The sequence below is a fragment of the Xenopus laevis genome, chromosome 5L, assembly GCF_017654675.1.
Source record: "Xenopus laevis strain J_2021 chromosome 5L, Xenopus_laevis_v10.1, whole genome shotgun sequence".
Taxonomy (NCBI): Eukaryota; Metazoa; Chordata; class Amphibia; order Anura; family Pipidae; genus Xenopus; species Xenopus laevis.
This window is the reverse complement of record NC_054379.1, coordinates 9,683,427-9,698,692: the sequence shown is the minus strand read 5'-3', so window position 1 is coordinate 9,698,692 and position 15,266 is coordinate 9,683,427.

Genomic DNA, 15,266 nt, shown 5'->3' with positions numbered 1-15,266 from the left:
TAATTCTTCAGAAACAGTTTTAAGAATGTTTCTAATTTCCATGAGCTTACATTCATTTTGATTTTCAAAACAGTTCCCCACTAATAAAGCAAGGAAGTAACAAGAAGGGGCCCATTTACTTAGTTTGAGTGAAGGAAAAGAATAAAAAAAACATCATGTGACTTATGCTCTGATAAACTTCAATCACTCTTTACTGCGTTACTGCAAGTTGGAGTGATATCACCCCCTCCCTTTTCCCCCCAGCAGCCAAACAAAAGAACAATGGGAAGGTAACCAGATAGCAGCTCCCTAACACAAGATAACAGCTGCCTGGTAGATCTAAGAACAACACTCAATAGTAAAAACCCATGTCCCACTGGGACACATTCAGTTACATTGAGAAGGAAAAACAGCAGCCTGCCAGAAAGCATTTCTCTCCTAAAGTGCAGGCACAAGTCACATGACTGGGGGCAGCTGGGAAACTGACAAAATGTCTAGCCCCATGTCAGATTTCAAAATTGAATATAAAAAAATCTGTTTGCTCTTTTGAGAAATGGATTTCAGTGCAGAATTCTGCTGAAGCAGCACTATTAACTGATTCGTTTTGAAATTTTTTTTTTTTCCCATGACAGTATCCCTTTAAATTTCCAAGTCATGACTCCATTGCATATAAATGGCTGCCTCCATAAGACCATTGGATATTTTCTTTAATCAAATGTGTGCTTCCAGTCTTAACCCCTGGATTTATGAAGAATGTAAATAATAGAATAAGGTTACTACCTGCAAGCCCCAAACTGAATTATATTCCAAGACTTCTCTTCATTACTGTTTTAATGAACGCAGTCATTTTTTAGAGCCAAAACAATCTTCAAATCCCAAAGGTATACTTTAATCAAAAACAATAAAGCAAACGCTATAAAAATAACCTGTCATAAAAAAAAGTCACCGTTTTGTGTGTGTGTCATGAAAGAATGCATGAAATGGTTGATTCTTTTTCTTACTTCTCAAGATCAGGAAATCCTTTTCCTTACAATGGATACGTTGTCATGCCAAGAGGGTGATCCGCATTTACTTTGTGACTCATTTGTGAAACATTTCTTTTCTTCTTTTTAAATTTCCTTAAATGCCTGGGTTTGTCATCAATTATTACAACGCTACTCAGATTCTTTCAGGCAGTGGATGGTTTTACATTTTATATTTTCTTCTAAAGGTCTAGACCCTACAGAAAAGAACAGAGGACAGAGGCCACCCATTTGCCTTCTCTCTGCTGGAAAGGACCCAGAAGTCACTTGTTGGACAGAAATGATTAATTAGAAGAAAAGTACTTTTTGACCTGTTGGGCACATAATTGAGTTTAGTTGCATTGTCTGCAAAGGTCATGATTAGTCAAGTGAATTCCAGTAAAGGGATATTATTAGGCAACCCAAGATACTTTTGTGCCAGCAGATTTCTCCTATTTCTACTCACTGGATGACTTGGAGTTCTTAAAGAAAGGTATTTGAGAATTACGGCTCAGAAATAAGCTTTTCTGGAAGTGTTTTCAGTGCAAATTATTGCTACGTGTAATAATATACAGAAGTCATTTTGAGCATAAGCAGATGTAAAATAATGTAAGCAATGTCATAACGTTCAAGGGTCGCATGTATTATGCACCAAGTTTCATGTGAAGAATGGAAATGCTTGTATCATAAAGCATCATAGGAGTTTTCTGTGATCCAAAATAAAGCTTTATTGGGTAGATATAAAACCGCACTCATGGACAAATTGTGAAAATCGAGTTAAAGGGCTTGAAACCCTCCCCTACCCCTTCCCTTGAAAATAAAAAAATAAAACATAAAAAAGGGGGGGTTTCACCTTTGAGTTAACATATAGGGGGTTATTTATCAAGGTCAGAATTTATCTCAATATCGGCTGCTACAAACTCCGATCTAACCCGCTCGGGTTTTTAACGCTTATTTGTTATAACATTTTCCCGAAATTACCTTTGCAGGAAAAGCTCAGATTTTCGCGTTTTTTTTCGTGAATTTTCCCCAAAAAACAAATTTTCACCCTAAAGCTCCAAAAACATTGTGAAATTGCCCGAAACCCCCGACACAACCAAAATTCAATGGGACTGTTTCCATGGACTTTTGTGCAACCTCGACAGGTTTGAGATGCCGTGTTTTTATATGGAGGCTTTTTAGCCCTCTGGGTTTAATAAATTCCAAAAAATCTGTGATTTTTTTTAAAAGCCTATTATAACAAAAAAATCACAAATTTTTTGGATTTCGGGGAATTTCAGGTATTTGGACCTTAGTAAGTAACCCCCTTAGTATGATGTAGAGAGGGATATTCTGAGACAATTTCCAACTGGGTTTAATTTTTTATTATTTGTGGTTTTTGAGTTATTTAGCTTTTTATTCAGCAGATCTCCAGTTTACTATTATTGCACTCTGATTGCTAGGGTCCAAATAACCCTAGCAACCATGCATTGGTTTGAATAAGAGACTGGAATATGAATAGGAGAGGAATGAATATAAAGATAACTAATAAAAAGTTGCAATAACTTTAAATGTGTAGCCTTCCAGAGCATTTGTTTTTAGAGGGGGTCGGTGACCCCCATTTGAAAGTTAAAGAAGAGGACAAATAATAAAAAAAACTCGAACAAATAAATAATGAAGACCAATTGAAAAGTTGCTTACAATGAGCCATTCTGCAACATTCTAAAAGTTAACTTGAAGGTAAACCACCCATTTTTAAGGTTAAACTAAATGAAACAAAACTTTTAAAATTGAAAATATAAATTAGCAGGCTGTCCCAGTGATCAGCCCCATCTTATAAGACTTATATTGTTGCGGCTACAAAATGCTAAAAAATACTTTCCATAGTCCATACAGATAATCAGCTCTGCTAGAAACCCCAAATATCCCCTTAATCGAGGGGATAAAAAAAGACAACCAGATGGGGAGAAATTCCACTCTGAAAATACTACATTTTAAAATGTTCTTGAAACTTCTTTAGTGGAGACCTCTTGTTTACTGATGGGCGAAACGCATTGAAGTCAATAGGCATCAAAATTATTTTGACACGCGTCAACTTTGACACGAGCAACAATTTTTATAAGCGCGACTATTTGGTGCAAGGAATCCAGGATTTGGTTCAGGATTTGGCCAGTATTCGGCCTTTTTCAGCAGGATTTGGATTCGTCGAAATCCTTCTGCCCGGCCGATCCGAATCGTAATTTGGAGGGAAATCGCGTAACTTTTTGTCACAAAACAAGGAAGTAAAAAAAGTTTTTCCCTTCCTATCCCTAATTTGCATATGCAAATTAGGATTTGGATTCGATATTTGGCTGAATCTTTCACAAAGGATTCGGGGGTTCGGCCGAAACCAAAATAGTGGATTCGGTGCATCCTTAATTAATATAAGCTCATGAAGATAAAAAACTTTCTTAAAATAATGTTCTGTTTCTAAAATAAGTACTTTTTTTGGGGGGGGTGCTATTTTTGCCTATAAGATATAGCATTATAACACTTTATAAATCTCAAATTTTTAGAGTTTCACAGAATTAAAAGAAAGCTGCACATTTTTAGAAAAAATGTTGATTCGTGAAAAAAATAGATATTCCAGTGTTCGTAAATAAGCCCCTAGTGTTTGAAAATAAAGTCTAGGTTTCACCAAAGGTATTCCTATATCAGGGTACAAGGCAAGTAAAGGGTAAGGGTCAAGGAATCTTTTTTTACTCATCATTTATATACTTAGAACGACTTTAAGGGACAAGGAAAGGAAGAATCACCAACCCCTGCCAGTGCTCCCCTTCGTCAAAAAATGCACCGGCTGGGGTACGCTACTTAAGGGTAAGGGTCTAATTTTGTTCTGCATATAGTGCACCTATTCAAGCTGGTCTTACGCGTGTCCTCACCCAGAAGATGTCTGGGACATGGAACAATATGGTGGCACCACTCACAAACAAAATACCTGCACTGGTGTATTTATTGAAGAAGAAATCACTGGTGGGTGCCTTACGATTTGTCACTCCCTCCAGTGATTCTCCCTTTTCTTCTCTTGTACAACCACTTTCATATGACCAGCCACAATTATAAGACAAGTGGTGGACTCATTGTGATAAGGAGGAAAGCGCTGGATTAGCTTAGATTTTCCTTTTAAATGAAAGGGAATTCTGGTCAGTACTAACCATTTCCCAATCGCGCACGTGTATGGGTGTGCGTGTGAAAAAAAAATGTAATTCAGCACTTCGGCTTTATACATCACAAACAACAGGAGCATGAGAAACATTCCTCGCATTCAAGAACCTGTATTTATTTGACTTCACCTAACATTTATGCTTTTTATTTTTATTAGCTCAGCAAGAGGAATTCAACAAACGCACGGAGGCCAAACGTATTTCAAAATGATCTGTATTTACCGTCGCAGCTGTGGTATTTAGAGATGAATACATTCCAATGGGTTCTTCAGAATACAATACAGATAAACGCAACAGTAGATAATTTAATGGGCCTCTCCCTCCCCTCAAATAGTTTCAGCAGAACTTTGCTTAGTATAGGGGAAAACATATATTGGCATGTACTTGTGCTGTTTCTCATTACAGATTATGATTTGACCCTGCTATGAAAAATTACATTCATGGTTTCTTTTGAATAGTTCCGCCCTTCCGTTTTTAATAGCGATTTCCCCATCCCATGCTCAGGTCAAGAGCAGGACAGGTATGCGGGAGTGGAGAATGCCACCTTTTTTAGGTAGAATTGCTCCCAATGGCCCTACTGGACGATGGAACATACCAATGTCATGTTCTGGAACCCATCCAACTAAATTGCATCAGTCTGTAGAGTGAACGAGGTCTAAAAGTGTTTTCCCCTTCCATTTCTGTTATTTTAAGTTATCTGTAGTCACAATCCAGTTCTATCACACACCATTTAGGACTTGACCTAAATTTTCAGACAAAGCAGGCGCCAACATCTAGTTCTAACTGCTCATATTGGCGCATCTAGCTAAAGTTGCAGCGTGTTCTATAGACATTATCCAGGAATTTTGAGGAGAAACACTGTGAAAATGTAGAACTTTGCACATTAAACTTGACTTGTAAATGAGCCCTATCATGTAGTTAGGAAGATACATTACTGGGGGTGCTCCATTCACAATTTAATGCTGATGATGGGCCTCTATCCAGGGGAGGATGGTGAAATTTTAGCTTAGAGGATCCATTGTATACATGATCTTATATATAGAAGTATATTATATCAAACTTGATTTTTTTTTTGGGGGGGGAAGGGGGTAAGATAATAACCTTCCTAAATCGTAATTATTTTTTAACCATGCCCCTGCCCTAGTGGACATTTGGCAAATGTTCCTTTTTCCCATTCATTAATGTGGCCCTGTCTCTTTGTTATAAACTGCCAGAGAACATCAGCATTCTCAGTGTACACCAGAACCTTAAAAATCTAGTTGTTTATTATTCGGCGAGGAAATAGGCGCTAATGCAGGCTTCATCTCTTTTCCACTCTAGGCACATGTTTGAAGCAGAGTAGCAATATGTTGGGGGGGGGTGGGATGTTTATTAAAAATACAAGGGGCCTATTAAGCCTCAAATTTTTCTGGTCGAGTTTTGAAATGGGAAAAACCCCAATTTTTAGAGGGGAAAAAACCCTGAATTTTTTGTGATTTATCATGCTCCAAAGCTGCTAAAACTCAGAATCTGAAAATACTCCAGTTAAAACCTGTCGAAGTCATGTAAATGTCAATGGCAGATGTCCCTTTTACAATTGGAAGCCTTCATGATTTTTAAGAGTTTTGGGCTGTTTGACGCTAGTTTTCGTTAAAAAAATATATAAAATATATGGTTTTCGGACGATAATTCGGAAAAGTCTTATGATTTAAATTTTCGCACAATTTTTTCGCCGATTTTATAGTAAACTTAGCCAAATCATGGTTGGGAGTTAGGTCAAATAATTATAATAATGAGAAAAATTCAAGTTTTAATAAATACCCCAATAGTTCTGTTTAGTAAAGGAGACTATAGGATAAATGTATAGCTAATAATGTATACTTTATGGTGATGGTTTTACTTTTGGCTGTAAATTAATATTGTCTTCAAAATTAGCTCCTTTATTTGCACTCCTCATAGATGTTCTCTGGTCCCTGTTTCAAATGAAGGGTGGGTGTGTAGGGTGGGTGTGTCCTAACGGTTCCTGGCAGAAGCACAGTAGGAGGGGGATATCCAATCACAGCCCTCCAGTCACACAAGCACAGACAGGCTTCAGTTCCCTATCAGGTCCTGCTAGCTGCTGATTGGTTCCTGTCCTACAGTGCAGTGTGCTGAGTGCCGCCGGCTCCCCTGCACAGCCTGGGAAAGGAGGCAGCAGGAAGTGGGTGGATGGAACTAGTTGGGGTTTTGCTAAAATTCTCAATAAAGTAACCAACTTTTTACAAGCACATTCCTTCTATATCTAAAATAGTTTATTGCACTGGCACATTTTCTTGTTTTTTACATATACCTCCTTTAAAATCAGAATTTTGTTTTTTTCACTAATAAAATTTTTTTACAAAAAAAAATTGTTTTTTTTCTCTAAAACTAAAAAGTGTAGAAACGACGAAAAACTCTCATACAAAACTTAAGCCAAGTAAAAGCAGTCAAAGTTCTATAAAAACTAGAGCTGCAATGATCCTACTGGACTTTTTTTTTTTTTTTAGACATTTGGACGTTTATGGAGGAATGTAATATGTTCACAAAGACAATTACAAATGTTAGCGACCATGTTTGCGTCCTTTTTTAACGATTACAGACTTCAACGACTTCCTCGGAAAATTAGCGACCAATGGCTCTCGCGAACATTGTAGTGTTTGTACTAAAATATCGCAATCGCAAAATGTATTTTGCAACAAAATATTAAGGGGAACTCCACAACAACATAACGTAAGCTTTTTGAAAAGTAAAGATAATATTAAGCAACCTTTCAATATACATCATTTAAAAAATATGCAGACTTTTCATGATTTTTAATGGTTTCTGTTCCCTAAGCCCAGCCCCCTGCTCTCCTGCTGATCTCTCTGACTACTTTGCTGAGCTGACTGACCACTGTTACTTTGTATCAACAGCCACCTGTCCTCAGCCTGCATCCTCCAAACCCCACAATTCCCTGCACATGTGATTTCAATAAGGAAAGGAACATCACAGTGCAATGTATTGTGGGTTATGTAGTTCCTGCATGCTGTCTGTAAGCTGTGGAGAAGTTGTTACAATTTGTAACATCAGTATTTAGTCCCTCCTTCCCTGCCAAGATTTCAAATGATGCAGAATGTGAAGAACTGTTAAACAGCTGGATTTCAGCATAGAAAATTGCATTTATTCATACTTTTTGAAAAAACAGGTAACTGTGATGGGTATATTAGGGGTTTATGTGTTATGTGGACCTCTTTATCAAATTTTGATTTGGAAACCGGAGTTCCCCTTAAACGAAACTCCAAAGCAGGTGTTAATTCTACCCTTTGCTTAGTGACGCAATATTTGCAAAAATGGCATTTTAAACATCGCCTCCAATTTTTCATTACATTACACAAATATTTAGTATTATTGTAAAAATTTTAGTTTTTGGACAATTACTAATGAAAAAAAGCCAAAAACCTCTTTTACTACTTTATTTGATCTGAATGGTTGGTGGCAGGGCGGGAGATTGCACCAAACAATCATTCATCCGATATGAAGGTAAATCTGCACGACTTTGGCCAGCTGTAGAGATAAGTATTAGCCCAAGTTACTTTCCAGATGTTGTCCGTATTGCATTGCTCTCCATCCCCAAAAAAGTTGGTGACATAAGGGATCATTTACCTAGGAGTCTGCCTGTGCTGCACCTATTTTTTGCACCTGTCCCCTGTACACATGTTTAGTAAAGCAGAGACATTTTGGAAGCACACAGCATTTTCTACTCCTAAGAACGTGAAATGGGCTTCCAATAGCAGTCAAGGGTGATGTCCAGTGGGCACCATTGGAAACATTTGCTGCAAACTATCACGTCTGCCTTAGGCAGCAAGCAAGGTGGGAAGGGAATTATTACTCATGATATAACAAGACTGTGGTGGTCCTTATAGTCCTATGCATGAGCTAACCTCAGTTATGGGGGTGCAGGGGATCTTAGTTAAAACGCAGCTGGAGGACTACAGGTTTCACATCCTTTTCAGATCAAATCTATGATTCATTTACAAATCACATAATCTCAGGAAAGCTCAAGACCTAGTGATTAGGTGAATAGGATAATAATACAGGGAATTGTGCTTGGCACTAGGAAAAAAAAAGAAATCGGATATGTAAACATCTTATAACACATGGCAAAAATTAAGGGGGCGAAAGGAGACCAGAGGGGTGGGGGCGGTAGAAGAAAAAACATCATCCATGCCAGACCAGAAAAGAAACACTGCTGCGGTTAGAAAAATGAATAACAAAAATTGTGACTCAAGCTATTAGATAGTATTTTAAAGGGGTTTGAAAATGCATATTTTAGTAATGCATTTGTCTTGGCATTCTCTTGCCGTACCAAAAGGCTGAATTATGACTCACAAATATTTAGTAGTATTGTAAAAATTAAGGATTAGGAAACACCTGCATTGCCTGTACTTTCAGGAACATGAAAAGAGGCAGCGCAGGATTTAATATTAAATGGCCTTTGTCTTAGTTAAACATAGCTGTGTTGGAAATTCTCAGGCATTCAAGAAATGTGAGACCTTCCACAGGAAGTCCATAGCCAATAATAGAGTCGGGACAAGCAAAAAATAGAACAAAACGATGTTAATTATTAGATTTTCTTTTGTTTTAGTGGGCACAGTAACTAAACATGCTGTGTGGCAATAACTTGTTCTATAGAAGCCCTGAAGCATCTTGTTGAGGGGGAAAGTATATTGTGACTGAGAATAGTGTAGCTTCCAATGGAGAATTCCAGGACTTGCTGAAGATACTCATCAGGGACTACAATATCTTCTAGAGCTGAATTGGAGGTGTAAAAAAGCTGGGCCACCTGAGCAGCTGCTGTAGGTTGGAAAAGTTTACAAAACTAAGTAAGCCACCTCTTGGATGGTAGTAGAGCAGAGAGAGGTAGCAAGACATGGTGACAACAACCCATAGTTAGAAAATGTAAGAAAAGTAAGAAAATGGTTGAATTGAGAAAATATTTCCAATTCTGAGAACTTGAATGTATCAACAGCATTATTTTCATAAAAGGCTGACCTTTTTTTCTCTCTTTATGACAAACTTGATAAAAAGCCAACCAACCCCTTCTTAAAGCTATCTAATGTATCAGCCTGTACAGCTGATTCAGGGAGAGAATTCCACTGAATCTCATTTATTCTATTTGGAATGGGTGACCTTGTGTCAGCTGGAATAACCTACTTGTAAATAAACCATTAGAGAGGTTATTGTACAATCCCCTTATATATGTATACATAGTTAATATATCCCTCTTAAGCGCCTCTTCTCCAGCATGAACAACCTCATCTTAGCCAGTGTTTCATCATAGCTGAGATTTTCCATACCTTTTACCAGCTTAGTTGCCCTTCTCTGGACCTTCTCTAATTTAATATCTGATTTGAGTGCTGGAGACCAAAACTGCACAGCATATTCTAGATGGCAGTGCTCTTTACAGTTGAATAATAACCCCCTCTTCCCACAAATCTATGCCCCTTTTAATACAGCTCAAGACCTTGTTTTCCCTTGAAGCTGCTGGCTGGCATTGCTTGCTACAGCCAAGTTTATTATCTACAAGGACTCCCAACTCCGTCTCAATTATGGATTTGAAAATTTTTCCATCCCAGGTGCATGATTTTACATTTATTTATCACTGAATCTCATCTGCCACTTAGCTGCCCAGATTGCCATCAAATTTGTCTGACATGACATGCCAGGCTGGTCTAAAACTGAACTAAGCTCTCTTAGAACCCGACGGTGGATTCCATCTGGCCCTGGTGCCTTCTTCACATAAATTTTATAGTAAAGTGAACCATATCCTGAGTCATCCACTAACTAGAGTGTGCTGAGCCAACAGTGCAGCTATGAGGTGGGTCTGGGAACTCGGACTCCTCTATTGTATACACTGAAGAAAATAACTGATTTAGCAAATTTGCCTTTTATCATCTGTTACAACCAATCTCCATCCTTGTTTTCGCTTCCTATGCGTAGTACCTCATCTAACCTATCTTCCATGGAATCCTTAACTACAACCTCCCCAGACTAGTTTAAAATCTCCTCAGACCCTCTAGCCATCTTCTCCCCCAAAGCAGTTCCACCTTCATCGAGGTGCAATCCATCCCTGACAAAGAGCCTGTCTGTAGCTGATTGAGAAATCAGCCCAGTTCTCCAAAAACCCAAAGCCCTCCTCTCTACACCAATGTCTCAGCCACACATTAATCTTCCTTAGCTCCCGCTGTCTTTTTAACGTCATGACCATTGAAGATCATTTCTACACAATGATCCCCTTCTTTGGCAACCTTGCTACACAAGCAGATCTTACAGTACATGGCAACCTTTACTCCGGTAGCATAGCACTTAGAAAATTTGATGGAATCCTTGCAAATAAATGTATACATCCTGTGACATTTATATTTTGCCATTTCTTTTTAAAGAAAATTCTATTAACTAGCATCAATCATCACATGCAAGGTACAAAGGAGTGGGCTTTTATGGCTCACTTCACTCAACACAGTGCAGCACAAAACACTATTGTAGCCAATGATGTTACACTGAAACATGTTGCATAGGGTGAGAAATATTGCACCATTAAATTTTTTTTCCACCAACATTTCTGATATTTGGCCATTAGCGGCAACCCTGGATGTTATTTTCAAACAATGAAAAGAATTTCAGGTTTCCAGTATCATATGCACACAATATGTTGGGAGGCACTGAAACACCCTTTAAAAGTAATGTATAACAAATTCTCTTAAGGGCACCGGAAAGGGCTGAAAACAATTACTCTTAATAGAATACAACAAAGTTACATCTGGCGTTTGGAACGTAGTTGCTCTTTGGCCTTTTTTCAGATTTTGTTGGAATTTTAATGTTATTTTTCAAAACATTAACATAATTTTATGTTGGGAATTTTTTTTCAATAAGAGACAGAGGTTGATGCCATGACAAGACTACATGTGCAGAACCTTTGTGGTTGTAAATGCAGATTCCTGAATGTCTTGGATATTTATGTGCAAAGAGCAAAAGTCGGAAGCACATGCTTTTTAACCACAACCTACTAGGAGAACCATGGACTTACCAGCAGTTCAAGGAACATGTTACTTCCATGGCTCCTTTGTGTCCATGGGAACTGAACACAACTTTAGTAAACCATAGTCTTTATAAACTCCAGTTGAGTCATCTTAGTCTAGGCAGGACCTTAGGTGCCATAACTAGGACCTACTTAGACTACACTAGGAGAACTATGGACTTACTAGCAGCTCAAGGAACATGTTACTTCCATGGTTCCTTTGTGTCCATGACAAATGAACACAACTTTAATAAACCATAGTCTTTATAAACTCCACTTGAGTTATCCTAGTCTATGCATGACCTTAAGTGCCATAACTAGGCCCTACTTAGACTAAACCAGCCAGGGATCACAATGTGTCCTTCCTTATGCTACTGATCTTCAGAACAGGGCTCCCCAACCTTATTTACCTATGACTCACAATGGGAAAATCATGCAAGCATGAAAAAAGTACCCTGGTGATGCCAAATAAGGGCTGAGGTGGTTTAATTGGTAGCACTGTGTGGACTGCTAGCCTGCAAGAAGCTCTGTATGGAGTAAACCTGTGTCTTTAGGCCTCCAAAACTTGCCTTTGAGGCATAAATTTAAAAATGAGCACTTACTTTGAGGCCATTGTGACCAAAATCAAAGGGGTAATGAGCAATATGTTGCTTATGAGCGACTGATTGAGGATCACTGTGTCAGGTCTAATGGCTCAGGAAGGTTGGAGTAAGGAACAAGGAGGAAGCTGCATATAGAAATGTCTGATTCACAGGAAGGATTAAGAGGGTTTACAGTAAATTTCCAGGCAAAAGATCAGGGCAGGCGGATAATAAGTCAGAGTCAAGGCAGGAGGTCAGAAACCCATAAATCAAGCCAAATTTAGAACACCCAGGAATCTTAGCAAGAAGGACCTATATTGGGGCATTTAACCTGGGTACTTGGCATCCTTTTATTGTTAATTTTCGCACCAAACTGACATCACAATGCATAAAAGTCAGTACGAGGCCACGGGTGCCACCATCGATACTATTAAGTGGAGCGCTCTGCAACGGAGCACTCCTGGCACACTGTTAGAGACACTTGCCATATATGACCCCAGCGTTTTCTGGAGTCTGTAGTAGTCCTGTTCCTTGCCAGCTAGTACCCCTGGACCTACTCCAGGTCTCTTTGTCAATAAAAGACCTCCTCTATTCTAAAAAAACAATAACACAATGTTTTTCTTAGGGTAAACTAATATTATAACACAGGGTTGTGCAGAATATAAGCTGCGGTTGCGCTGAAAGACAAATAAAGCACATCTCTGCATAATACAGCCTGTTGCATCTCACTTCACTTGAAAAATAAATACAGGAAAACAGTGAATAAAATTATAATCCAATTAGCCGTTGGTTGTCCATAAAATGAAAACAATTTCCTCCAAACAATTATATAAAGCTGAATATAATTTGTATTAAAACGCTAGGCATGCTTGGGACTTTTGTTTCTCAGTCCCTGCTTGACATCTGCAAAATATTTCTCCAACAGGAGAAACCACCAGTTTCATTACGACTCCATTCAATCTGTAGAACGGCTTGCTTTTGTCTGATCTCTATATTTTCTGGAATATTGACAAGAGAATTACTATGAGCGTGAGCCAAACCAGAAACCATTCTCTTACTGCTAAGCATCATTGCCACTAGAATTTCCATGACTGCTTCAAGCATTCCAGCTGGGATCCAAATCTCTCTGCAGAATATGATGGAATATACTCTTGGTCGCAATTATTTGGATTCAAAACCAAACAGAAAAACAAGAATCTATCCGGCCAAGGGATGTGTCTTCTGGCTGTCTGCAGAACTTTGTAAACACGCTACACGGAACTCAAGTACCAAAGTTAGGGATCTCTCACTCTGGCCTTAAAGTAGATATTACTTGAGAGTAAGGGAAACCGGTTCCAATTTTAATGACGTTTTGAAGTGGTTTAGACTAGCGGAGTTTCTTTTTAGAGTAAAACATAAGAGAAAGATCCAAAACCCCAGCCGCCATTGACTGTAATTATGTAAATACAGACCTTGCATAGACGAAATATCATATCTAGTACTTCCTTACCATCACAACATGCATGCACGAACAATGCTCTTATACAAAGGGAATTATAGCAGCACTCCATGACTAATTAAAGTGTAACTGAAAATGGAAATGAGACTGACCTTGCTTTAAGCCTATAAAATGGAATAGAAAAATACACACAATAAAAGCATTGATATTCAGAATACTTCTTTAACTTATTCTTGACAGAAATTACCACTTTTTGCCTTTCACATATCTTTGCCTTTAACGTTTTTAGAAACTTATGTATACATCAATATGCCGAGGTGCAGCCATGAAACAACATTGTGGGTGTTTTTTCTTGCATTACATTTGCTGCATAGACTAGGTTGCCCATTTCATCTAGGTTTCTCAACTGTACAAATGAGGGAGGGGGCAAAGTTATGAAGGTCCAAGATATGATGGTCCAAAATGAGAACCAGATGTCCTAGATAATTCTAGATTATCTGCCCTAAAATATCTTGAAGCCCAACCTGAAGGTCAAATAGGGTGGAAATTCATACAGCTATGCTAGAATCACCAATACAACAATTTATTGGATCTAAAGCCTTGGGAGATAAAGGAGGAAAGATCACAAAGGGCTTTAACCCCAAAACTCTGAAACCAATAGCTTAGGAACTAGATAGTTTAGTGCTTGGTTCAGGTGTTGTAGGCAGGTAAGGAAGAAGAACCTACCTGAAATCACTGTTGAAATTACAGTGGCTGACTTCACTTATAAGTATGAAAGTACAGATATGGGAACTGTTATCCAGAATGTTCGGGACCTGGGGTTTCCATAATTTGGATTTCAATACCTTAAGTCTACTAAAAACCATTTAAACATTAAATAAACCCAATAAGATTGTCTTGTCTCCAATAATGATTATCTCAGTTGGGATTAAGTACAAGTTACTGTTTTATTATTACAGAGAATAAGGAAATCCTTTTGAAAAATGTGCATTATTTCATTATAATTGGATCTATAGGAGATGGCCTTTCTGTAATTCAGAGCTTTCTGGAGAACAGTTTTTCGGATAACGGATCCTATACCATAATGCGTCACCTTGCTCCATGTCGTGTATGAGGAGGGGCAAATATAGATATAGACATCACTATGGTATTTTATGTTAGCATTTATACTTTAAGTGGTGGCCTATTCTGCATTACTGTACAATATCACATTGGCAGGACATGCAAAATATTACATCAGTGTTAGAGAAAAAGTGCTCGCAGTTTGTGCAACATTTGTTTATGCCGTTGCAAAACACTTTTAGTTAAACTGACTCTTTTTTAGAAATTAAAGGGCTGTTTTGAAGACAAAAAAATGGAACTGGCTGAAATACACTGCGTTGCTGACCCTGCTGATCTGAATGTTTGTAGGACAATGCATTGACCTGGCATTGGCAGAAGAACTAGAAAAAACAATACACAAAATGGAGTCCTGCACGGGTCAGTTTTTTGGAACACGTACCCGACTCCTACCCGCAACTTCCAACCGGACCCGCATTCTTACCTGCTTCGACCCGCTACCGGATCCGCAAGTACACGCAAGTGCTGTTATTGTAAACCGGAAGTGACATGATCGGCAGTAGACGTGATCAGAAAAAAAGGACTAAAACAGGAAGTGCTGTCATTGTAAACTGGAAGTGACATCATCGGAAGTAGACGTGATCTCAGAAAAAAAGGAGTAAATATAGTTTTTGAGAAGACCCGCGGCCAGACCCGCAGAACCACTGACCCGCGTCTATACCCGCATCCGGAACTTCTACCCGCAACCCGCAGGTTTTTGCAGGTAACCTACGCGTACCCGACCCGCTGCAAAATACTGCAAATGATTCTGGTTATTTTGTGCATGCCTAATCAGCGTGGATTTAATTTACTAGTAATAAAAACAGAGAAGCTTTTTGGGGAGCCAAAAAAATCAAGTGTTGTGTTTCCAAGCTGGCACCCCAAAGGAGCACTTTGGAAAGTCCGCATAGAGTATACACAACTTCAGATGCT